The following is an 11,853-nucleotide window of genomic DNA, read 5'->3' as shown; positions in this document are numbered from 1 at the left end:
GATGATGATGATTAGCATTTAATCCTTTATTTCATGCAGTTCCTAACATCTTGCATAAATTTTACCAAATGTGCTTGTATTAGAGCAAAAAAAAAATGGATTGTTTAATTGATCTTGCGTAGGGCAAGGATGTGCAGGAGTCTATAGAAAACATGCCAATAAAGTTTGATTCTGTAGACAAATCATGATCCAATAGAAAACGAAATGAACTGAAGAGGTCCAAAGTCCAAAATGTGTGTGTTTGGGTGTGTGCGCGGCTACTTCCTGATTCAATGCAATATGTACTTCCTCCCAAGTTTAATGAAACACAGAAGCCTTCCTGTGTGTGTCACACACTCACCCAAACACGCACACACACACACCTAATCCACACACCCACCTTCATACACACACGCACAAGATCATGGACGCTGCTCAAACATAGTACACACATGAAAGAGGAAAAAGAAAAGAGAGATATAAACACGGTGGTGGCATTTAATTTTCTTGTGCAGTCAGGCTCGACAGTGCTATTGTAGTATTGAATTGAATACTTTTCTTTAGTTCCCATTACAGTTGGAGGTTTGTATCATTTGGTGAGAAATGAAACAGCGTTAGTTTTTATCATCATACGTACGTGTGGTAGAGAGGGGATGTATAATTCTGCTACTCATGGAGCATGTTATTATGAGAGACCAGTTGGTGAGGACCCAGGCTATTCTCATGACTGCTTATTCTGTGGTTTCATTTTCATGTGGGTATTATCATGAGGGTATGTTTAGTTAATTTGGAAGTCGCAAGGGGTCATACAGCGTAAAGGACTCGGGAGTTTCTCTCAATTTTCTGTGAAGGAAAGAGCATGTGTTTGATTCATGAGCTATTCATTGTATATAACACCATTTTTCTTGTTTATAATTTTTTATCCCAAGGCTTTGCAGAATTCAGTGTGATCTTACACCAATCATTTCTCCTGTGCATTGATGCCATATAAACCAGGTAATTATTCTAATGCACTGTTTTTAAGAATCAGCCATAGCGAGTTACCTCATAGACAACGTGGTAATTGTCAATTGTTGGATGATCATATATGGATGGCTAATTGACTCCTGTTCAGGTCGTCAGACAAGGTATCTGTATTGGTATATATATCAGGATATCTTGTGAATATGTGAATCATGTTTGTATGTTTTTATATTCCTATTTCAGCTTGCATAGACTAGTCACTATTGTCAGAAGGATAATATTACAATACATATCTATGTTTATCATGGTTTATAATAGTTTTTACAAGTTACAGGTAACATATGATACTTTCAAATAGATCACTTTGGATACTGGCATGTATGTTTCCACTACTTATTTAGAGTGTCTGATCCATTAAATTATTAATCTTTTTTTTGTTTCATCATCCACTTTGATTTTGCAACTTGATGTATAAAAAAGTTCCTTGGGGACACTGTAGTTTATAAGACAGGATACCAAGTTTATTAACGTCAATATACAAGTTCTGTATATGTGACCTACCACTCCAAACCACCAATAAGTCGCCAGGTAAGGTTCTCTGTAAAAAGCCAAAATAGTAATGTAGTCTCCAAAAACCAAAAAAGTATAAAAATACCTTATCTGAAAGAGCAATTCTTCTTCTTCATACTGTGGAAATTTGAAATCGTGAAGTTGAATACGAGAAAAGATACAAGAGTTTCTAGAACACTACTTTGTTTGACTGCTTGGAAGTTTCGCTGAGATTACGTGTATGCACACACATCTCATGCTTGAGTGAACCCAAACTTCAAACCTTGTTTTCTCCCTATTTTTTAAGCTCTTTGCTGAATTTCCTCTGCATTCAATCAAGTACTTGTAATGGTTATTGTTGGTCCATTTTAAGATATTATAATCACTTTAAAGCTTAGGAAGTGAATTTTCAAGCTCAATAAAAATCTCAATATTCATTTTGATCGACTTATTGTTGGTTTTCGGGTGGCAGGTCACATATTTGTCCAGTTATACCCTACACACTAGACCTGAACATGAATTTTAAAGTCTCTTTCTGAGACATAGCTTGCTTTCACAATCAATGATTCTCATTTCACTCGAGGAAATTAAACTGCTAATTAATCAATGGCATATTGTCTTCGGGTATGGGGGGGGGGGGGCCTTATATATTTACCATTCTTGGGTTAGTATGGCAAATTAAAATAATTGCCTTGTCATTGCTCATTAGCGGTACGAAAAGGTTCAAACTATGATACCATACAATTTAGTCTCCTGATGAGCAGGATTTTGCACACACAAAAAGAAGATAAAATTATGTGCATTACATGAATCAGAATTATAATGTACAACTGATGCAGACTACAATTAATCGCAGTATTTTCCTTGCAATAAGAAGTGCAAGCCTGATCTTAAATGTACATTTATTCACTGTGCAAATTATAATTTAAATCATAATTCTACAAAATAATCATATAGCATATTTCTCAGGCCATTATTGAAACCGAGAGATTATGCCTAAAGCTAAACAAGGAAAGGATAATGTGTGAAAGAAGGAAGTAACTGTGGAGTGGTGTAGTTTCTTAGAAATATGCCTGAAATTCATGCGATAAATGTATATCTTGTAATGAGCTGATTTACAGTCAAGTACTAGTAGTAAGGAAACCTAAGAATCCTGTATGTAATTATATATGAGAAATTGTGTTGTAGAGGCACCCTGATAATGAATGATTTTTTTTTTGTAAAAGGGGAAAAAAATATCAACTAACCTCAACTATGATTCAGGATAGATTCCTTTTGATACTTAAATCATTCATCAATGATTTAAGCAGGTTTTATATCTATTCTTGTTTTATTATCCATCTAATTTCATAATTCTTTTCTCATTCTTTATCCTATTTCTGTTACATTTCTGTTATATTTACAATAATAATTCAATCAGGATAATGTTTAAACTTATCACCAGAAATTCATTTAGGCTAGACATGAAATGGAGACTTTACATCACTGCCAATAAATATGCAACCGTGACTATGTGTTGCACTGCACATAATTGGAAATGTGTATTGATATTATATTACCTCTTTTAATTTCATATTTTTACTCTTTTAGATTATTTTTAAGGAATTTATGTAGGGATTTGGAGTGTTTCACTCATTTTCACTTAAAATTCATTCATACTACCCTTAGAAAGTTCACTCTTTAGAGAGTGAAAATTTTCTGTCATTTTTTTGTTGGGGGGGGGGGTAGCATATTGATATGTATTTGAATCTATACCATTCATATTTTTTATCAAGCAGCTCGTAGAATCTGATCTGGTGGAAACTTTTGGTTGCTCATTTGAGATTTGATTTCTGAAGAGAAACTAGTGTAATTAAACATTCTTACAGAAATACTACAAAACTGCAGGTAAGAACCATACGTTTAACCTTGCCCAACCCCCTCCCCTGCTTATCTCCACCTAATCACCCCAAACTTGAAATATTCAGGAACCTTCACTATGTTTTGTCACTAAAATTATCATATGTAATTAATATGAAAAAGTTAAAGTTTGACTTGTGTTAACCTCTCGTATCGGACCTAGGGATAAGGTATGGACCTTTTAAATTCCTCTGTTTGGAGCAAGTTTGATAACAAGATAAGGATAATAATAATAGCATTTCTACATTGTAATGTGCTGTTATCCATCTTAGGTAGATTCCTATTGTGAAGTATAGAAAGGAGATAATAAAGGGGGAGAGAGTTACATTAAAGGAAAGCTTGTTTTAATACCAGGTTGAAGAAGCTAAGAGAGAAAATATTTTATTTTGTGGAAGTTTATTCCTTAGGAATGGCCCAGCATATTCAAATGATTGATGATTTGATTTCAGGATAACCAAATTTTAAAAATTGAAATATAGGACATTCTACAATAATCCTGTATCGTTCCAAGTTACAGGTCATTTGTCTGATGCATCTTATGCTTCTACATACCAATATTGCAACAATCTTTATCATACTAATAAAACAATTAGGATGAGAGTGCCACTGGAAGATAGATATCAAAATATTGCCCATCTGTTTATTTGGGAGTAATAACATTTCTGAAATTTGTTAATCATTCAAATTTTGTAAAGTAAAAAGCCTAGGAACAAAAGATTCTTAATGATTATTGATATGAATAGAGAATGGTGGAAAGTGATTGGATATATATAAGAGCTGTACAAAACTAAACAATATTATTAAATAGGATGTCTGTTCTCCTCTGATCATATAATGAATTATTTGCACAAGAATTATTGATCGTTGCGAACTCCTCCCCACATTGTCTTTCATTTAGAATGTCTACATCACTGCTTACTGTGTCATTGAAGTAGGACGTAGTTCATGATAAACAAATGAATAGCAAGGACCAATGACATCATTTTCATTGTATTCGAAGATATTGTAATAATTGTAAAAACAGACAAACAAAAAAATCAATGTGAGTCCAATCAATATCTTCACACTTAAAACTTATGTTTTATTTTATAAAATAAAAGACAGATGTGCACTATTCACTGATGGGATTGATCAATGCATTTATTGGATCCAGGTTGTGTTTTTCTATGTAAATTGATTTAAAAGTGTATTGGTGTGGTGTGGAAGTATTGATTGGTGTCACTTTTTTTCTGTTGTTTAAATTACCTGCCCTCCTTAAAATACAAAGGTTTGCGGCCTTTTCAAAATAAAAATTAAATTACTGGGTGTCCCTTTTTTATCCTTATATAATCTGAATTCCTTATGTTTCCTGCATGTGAGATGAATACTTTGTTTTCTATATTTTATTATTTTATTTTGGTAAATTTAGATTGCTCGATTTTATACAGAATACAGATTGCATATCAATTAATTATTTTGTGTAACTATATTTAAGAATATTTTTTTTCATCTTACAGGTGTACTGCTTAGTATGTAGAAATATTTGGTAAGTATGGCTGATTATACACTGTATATTTGGATCTATAAAGCATTGGCATTGCTGATTTTGTGCCAAAATTGTTCATTTAGTAACGTTAATTTTGAAGATTTGTGCCAAAAGGAAAAAATAATACCCATCTCAAGGATAAAGTCGGGTTTTTTTATGATGTGGCATTGATTCTACTACCAGCATTCCGGTTATCATCAAACTTATTGTTACCATGGTTTCTACTTGCTCCATATGAATTATTACCCTGTTTTCCTATAATTTATTCATGCTTTGTCCATGAGATAACCCACAAAGTCAATCTCCAAGTAAAATTGTTTTTCAAAAGGCAAATTGCACAAGATGATTTTGCTTCTTGATGAGAAGTAAAATATACAATCATCAGTATCCCGAATTTAGGAAGATAGTAGAGCCAGTCCATGTGTACATTTTTGTAGAAAATCCGCTTTCTATTACTGAACATAACACTGCTACTAATATGGCGATATACTGTTGATGTTTGTTTTCTATCTTTGATATAATGATTTAAAAGTGACACCAATATTGAACAACATAATTATTTTGAAATGGAATTTTTCCTCACTTTATGCCAAACAATGTATTACTTTGAGGTTGTCTTTCTGTATTTCATATTGTTTTTTTTTATTGAGAATTTTTGTAAATTTGTTTTGTACTTTGATTTTTTAAGGCAACATTAGAATTCAATCCTGTACGTACGTTTGAGGAGCCATTGGAAGCTTAGCTATAAATAGTCTGGTAAGTATTAGTACCAAGGTATGGAAGGACTACATTGAATTAGTTATCATTAGTCCATACCTCCTGATAACATATAGAACATCCATTATTTTAGAAAAAAGGGCAAATTGTTTTATTGAGGAGTTTTAAACTATTTTTACCAGTTTCTAATGAGGAATTATAATTCATCTTTGTATTGTATGTCATTTTTTCTTTATATTCAAGATGGATTGTATATTTTTTTTCATTTAAAAAAATACAATGTATAAATAATAATTGCAATCGATCAATAAAGGAGTATGCATGCTAAAGATATTATTAAGCAAAATATCTAAAATAATATTTCAGAAAATGTTTATTGCATGATATGGTGGTGTAGTCATTTAATAAGTGTTTAACACAGACGCTGTGTTGGTTGTTTGTACCTTGTTTTAGTACATTATACATGAATGAATAGAGCATACACAGGATTCAAGTATCTCTTGTGGCTAAATTAGTTGTTATTGAGTAAAGTGACTGCATTTCATAATTGGCTTTGCTGAAAAAAAATGAATTAGATAAATAATTTTGACTGAAGATTTTCATAAGTCAGATAGTTTAAGTCAGTGATATCTCAAAGTAAAATGAAAGTGTTGCTACAAAGAGAGTACTCATTAAAGTAGACCTGCCGGAAAAGTGAAACTAGCCGGGGTGACAAATCTTCTTATGGACACTGCATTAAACTGAACCTGTTGACTACCGGAAGCATGTGGGCCCTGTACAAGGCTATGGGAATGACAGAATTTAGCAGTCAAGAGGTTAAAACAGAAGAAACTGGAAGCAAGAATAATGGTCACGATGTCTGAACTATTGAGAAAAAAAAGGCTAAAGATGAGTTGAAGAAAGGGAGAAAAAAAAGTACTCATAAAAGGCGTCCTTCATGGAAATGGACAAGATGTACATACCCATGCTGCCATGGCAATCAAGGTGTGTTCCAAGCTTCCATAGCAGCCAATATGAGGTTTTCAGGAGCACTAGTACTGGAAGGACACTCGGCAGGACATTTACTAATCTTGGGATAGGACAAAATTTGATTTTATTCTTAAGACAAGTATTGTTGTTTCATAAAAACAAATATATATGTAATGTCTGTTTGGAGCTGTTAATGAGTCGAATCAGTTAAAATGTAGTTAACACAATTCAGGTTCTGAATGAACAATATAGTATACAAGATTTTATATACTTCTTTATTTTCAAGAAATTTGAAATTGATCACATTTAAAAAATCTATTTGCTTGATTGAAATACAATCTTTGCATTTATTTCATTACATTGGTTTTTCCTTTTATAAAGCATGATCTCATTAATTGCTATTAAATCAAATTTGTTGTATTAATTTATAATTTGTTGATGTACATGACACCTTATCAATCTGCAATATTTCATATAGGATATTGTTGCTGCTTTATATAGTTAGTACTTAGTACTGTTTTGCCTGTATCTCAATATAACAAATAATACACAGGAGTGAGAGGACAATGCTTTATTAAGAATTCGGGGAAGGGGTGTTGATCCTTACATATAGTTTTTTTTAAGTCTTCATAAGAATATAAGATAATAATTCAGAGATGCTTCATTCAGTTGATAATGTGATGAGTCTTGCAGTGTGTATTCTTGTGAATTAATGTGAATAAAAAAGTTTACTCCAAAGTAATTTATTATGTATTGTATTTCCAACTTTCCATTCTTTATGTGTTTTGTCTTTACTTTGTAAAATATATATCAAATAAAATCATTTTTTCATTTCTCCTGTCTCATTCTGTCTTCTGTTAACAAAGAGTGCTTCAGAAAACATCCTCTGTAACTTCCCCATGATACTGGACATATAGAGGATGGGGGGGGGGGGTCTGTTTATGATAAATTCTTTTGGTAATTTTCTATTCAATTATTGGTGAAAAAAAAATTCTATTCAATTATTGGTGACATTTTTTTTCATTTTGCTCACTCCCATTTTCAAGGGCGGTTTGGGCATTATTTTCCTCTCTTTTTAGAGGGTGGGGGGCTGCTCCTATTCCCTGTCTATTAATTACCAATATGGCATTTATTTCATAATGCAAATATTTAGAACTGGATGCTGGAATTCTGCATTTAGCATGATATTTTATTCCAATTTTCATGTGGTACAGGTCGAGCAGGGGGCAGAATAAAGAAAAACATGCATATGGTATTACCAGCAACTATAATATATATGAGCCATATGGACAGTCCTTGGAGTAATGAGATTTGATATTTTGATTTCCAAATACCTGTTTAAATTAATTTTTCTTTAAATGTGAAAAGAAGTATAAATTTTAAAAAGTTTGAAAATTCAATATTCCTGAGATATTGTCTTTATGACCTCTTCATTCTTTTAGATTGAAATATGCAAGAATCCACATTACAATAATTGCATCAGTATCATGCATGGACATATTGAAAATGAATTCATACATTTTTAGATTTAAGGAGAATTTATTTAAATTCCATACTTGTGAAGAATTTCAAGTAAGTTATGTATAGTAATATAAGCCATAGTAATGAATTAATAGTTTTCTGAGAGGTATGTTATGATTGAGGCTCCTATGAAGGAGTAGATTAGATTGCACAAAAATGAGGTTATTGAAAAGACATTGCCTTCTTGGAATTTTACTATTTCGTTGGATATATCTCTCATGCATGACTATGAATAAATATGCATTACTTTATATATGCCTGCTGACCCTTTCTTGTGGTAAATGCCATAACCCTAATTTTCATAAGTGTTGCTTTAGCTCCAAAAGATAAGTGTCACCAGTTGTAAAGTCACTTGGTTACTTACAAAAAGCTTTATGAAGCACCCACCAGATCCATTATAGTAGTTCTATGATACTTCGGCGTGTGGTGTACCCATTTATGTTTGTAGGGAGACCTTATTACACATTTTTATTAGGATATGCACCTGCACATAGTGTTTGAAGTTCATGCCTTTGTGGTATTAACTGTACTTGAAAGTCTTCTTTTCTGATTTGACATGGGGGTTAGCCATATTGTGTTCCAATTATTCTTAGTTGAAATATTGGTAAATATAAGAGGATCAAATATGTACAGTGTATTTTTGATATAAAATTAAATAAGAACACTCAAATTCAATGTATTCTAATTATTCTTAGTTGAAATATTGGTAAATATAAGAGGATCAAATATGTACAGTGTATTTTTAATATGAAATTAAATAAGAACACTCAAATTCAATGGACCCCAGGAACCGGACATGGTGGCTCGGTGGTAGAGCGCCTAGCTGCCTCGTGAACAGAGGTTGTGGGTTCGGTCCCCAGCAAAATCATATCAAAGACATATATAACTTGACCTGCTTTCATGACGGGTGCTCAACAAATTGAAGTAGAGAAGGGTGTTAACACATGCAGGGGCTGGGAGAACAGTTCACTAGAGCTGACGTGGCTCCCGCAGACTGAATATTCTGCTGTGAACGGTAAAGTGAATATTTCATGAAAAGAAGAGGGAAACCATTGGAACATTGAACTTTTGAAAATCTGTTCCTTTCCTATACACTCCACTGAACTCATTTTTACTGATTTGAAAACATGTTCCTGGTTGTGCTATTGGTGGAGAATATGTCGTAGGATTTACAGGTATATGGGTTATGCAGGACAATTGCCCAATTAAATATTAATTCTCTCATACTTTGAACTTTAGTCAAGCTAATGGATGTATCTTATGGTTAATGTTTATATTTTTTATCTACTCGAGTGCATTGTAAAAAGTTTGCGTTTATGATAGGTAATTGTGATAATTGGAGGAAATCTTACTTTGGTGCCTTGTGCAAAATTATGCATTGTTATAATGTTATGTATATCAATGCAACAAAAATATGGACTTTGCTACCTGCCGATTGTACTTATCATAAAATATATTATAAAGTAATCAAGATAAAGAACCACTATACTTGTATATGCTGACTGAACATAAAGTAGAAGTAGGGTGCATGTTTCAACTTGCATCCATTGTGCAGGAGAGTTCTGGAAGAAAAGAAAAATCTTGGAAAGTGAGTATATATGCATCCCCTCTGGTAGCCGGGGCCTATGTACAGTATGACCATAAAGAGATAGGTCGTTGGAAGGAAATCGTACTCTGGATAGAGCGGTCATGGACATCCGGTATAATAACAACTGTTTGCATATTGCTTTTCTCATCTATGTAATGACCTTGTGCCCATGTGTGTATGTGATCTGTTCTTTCAGTTTCCTGTTTTTACCATCTGTTATATGAAGCATTATTCAATACAAGGATGTCCTACACATAATAGTAGTTTATGAGCAGTTTTGGTGGAGTTTGGTTTATCTAACTGAGGGTGTGTGTGGATGTGAGTACATGTGTGTGTGTGTGTGTGTGTGTGTGAGGGTGTGTGTGTTTTTTTTATGTGGAAGGGAATTTTTTGAATAATCAGCAGTGTTATGCAAGTCAGACTTGCCTCCCCCCCAAAAAAAAATTAAATCAAATAAAAATGAATAAATAAATATTATAAAAAATCTGAGGGAGGAAATAATCCTAAAACTCAGTTTGAATTAGAGTTTATGTGTAAATCAAATACTGGGTTTAATCAATTTGCAGTTGTTTTATTTGTAAATTCATTCAAATCAATAACAAAGACTTATTTACAAGTGATCTAATAATATGGCTTAGACGATACCCTTTGTAGATCAGAGCCATTAGCTTTGAAATATTTTTAGTGGGGTCCAAGGTAAGGGATAAAATGTCTTGTTTTCCTAATCCTGTATGAGGACATTTTTTGTTTTGAATAAAGCTATATTTTCTCTTCCTTAAATTATTCAGAGAAACAATAGTTTTCATTTTATAGATTTTATAACTTCATGAAGAAAGTTCCTTATTTTATCCGCAATATCCCCAGTTTTTTCACTTCCCCTTTCCAACTTCATGATAAAAAATGGTTTTGTTGGAGGGAAAGGCAAAATATATTTTCAAAATAATACTTTTAAATTTTCACAGTGCCCATTGCATTTAAAGAGGCTTTAGTTTTCCATTGACCTGGTGAATGGTCTGAGTTCACAGAATTGTATTGAATATTGACCATGTGAATATGTTACCATCTTATTAAGATAGTACACATGTATTTCCTGTATATTACTGGTGATACATAACTGTATTCAATATTTCACTGGCTTTTTTGTGTTATATACAATACCAAGAACATGGAACATATTTGTTGATTTGCAGTATTTGCCAGAATGCATTTATTTGATGGATTTTTTCAGGAAATCATTGTTTTAATATATAACTACATCACAATCCTTGCTTGTTTTACCCTGTATCATGTAGTTTGAAACTGAAAAATAAGGCAATATAGCAAAATTAACTAGAAATAATTTCTTAAATAAACTATAGTAGATAGATTTAGTTTCATTTATGAGTTGTGATGGTGATGGTGATAAACATGAATTGTACAATACTTGCAATATTCTTTTTCACAACTAATTATATATAATTCACCAGGAGTTCACTTTCCTTTTTAAATCCCTTTTTAGTCTTGGTATCAATATATTTTGTTGTCTTTTTCACAGCCACACTCAAAAGATGTTTACATGGTGTAAAGTGTATTTCCTTGTTATATTATTACTGGTGATATATAACTGTATTCATTATTTCACTGGCTTTTTTTTTTGTTATATACAATACCAAGGACATGGAACACATTTGTTGATTTGCAGTATTTGCCAGAATGCATTTATTTGATAGATTTTTTTCAGGAAATCATTGTTTTAATATATAACTACATCACAATCCTTGCTTGTTTTACCCAGTATCATGTAGCTTTGAAACTGACAAATAAGGCAATATAGCAAAATTAATTAGAAATAATTTCTGAAATAAACTATAGTAGATGAGATTTATTTTCATTTATGAGTGGTGATAGTGATGATGATAAACATGAATTGTACAATACTTGCAATATTCTTTTTCACAACTAATTATATATAATTCACCAGGAGTTCACTTTCTTTTTTAAATCCCTTTTTATTCTTGGTATCAATATATTTAATTGTCTTTTTCACAGCCACACTCAAAAGATGTTTACATGGTGTAAAGTATAATAATGTTAAACATATAGTCAGGTTAAGTTTCATAATTTGAATTCATAGTTTTATTTTGGTACTGGTTCATGGTAAGCA

The 11,853-nt window shown here is 32.2% G+C and overlaps 1 long non-coding RNA gene across 4 annotated transcripts; it reads left to right on the top strand.

Moving 5' to 3' along the window:
* The first annotated feature begins 382 nt into the window (after nucleotides 1-382).
* Nucleotides 383-9,675, top strand: LOC129270501 (uncharacterized). 4 transcript variants are annotated; one of them, XR_008585545.2, is made up of 5 exons: nucleotides 383-561; nucleotides 909-975; nucleotides 3,270-3,378; nucleotides 4,887-4,915; nucleotides 5,604-9,675. It is a non-coding gene; the product is annotated as an uncharacterized LOC129270501 (long non-coding RNA). The 4 variants fall into 4 exon arrangements; XR_010292658.1 differs by having other exon boundaries at nucleotides 384-575; XR_008585544.2 differs by having other exon boundaries at nucleotides 388-681.
* Nucleotides 9,676-11,853: the final 2,178 nt, after the last annotated feature.

Source organism: Lytechinus pictus, chromosome 2 (genome assembly GCF_037042905.1).
Source record: "Lytechinus pictus isolate F3 Inbred chromosome 2, Lp3.0, whole genome shotgun sequence".
NCBI classification, from domain to species: Eukaryota; Metazoa; Echinodermata; class Echinoidea; order Temnopleuroida; family Toxopneustidae; genus Lytechinus; species Lytechinus pictus.
The sequence above is the reverse complement of the archived record's forward strand: the minus strand, read 5'-3'. Positions and strand labels throughout refer to the sequence as shown.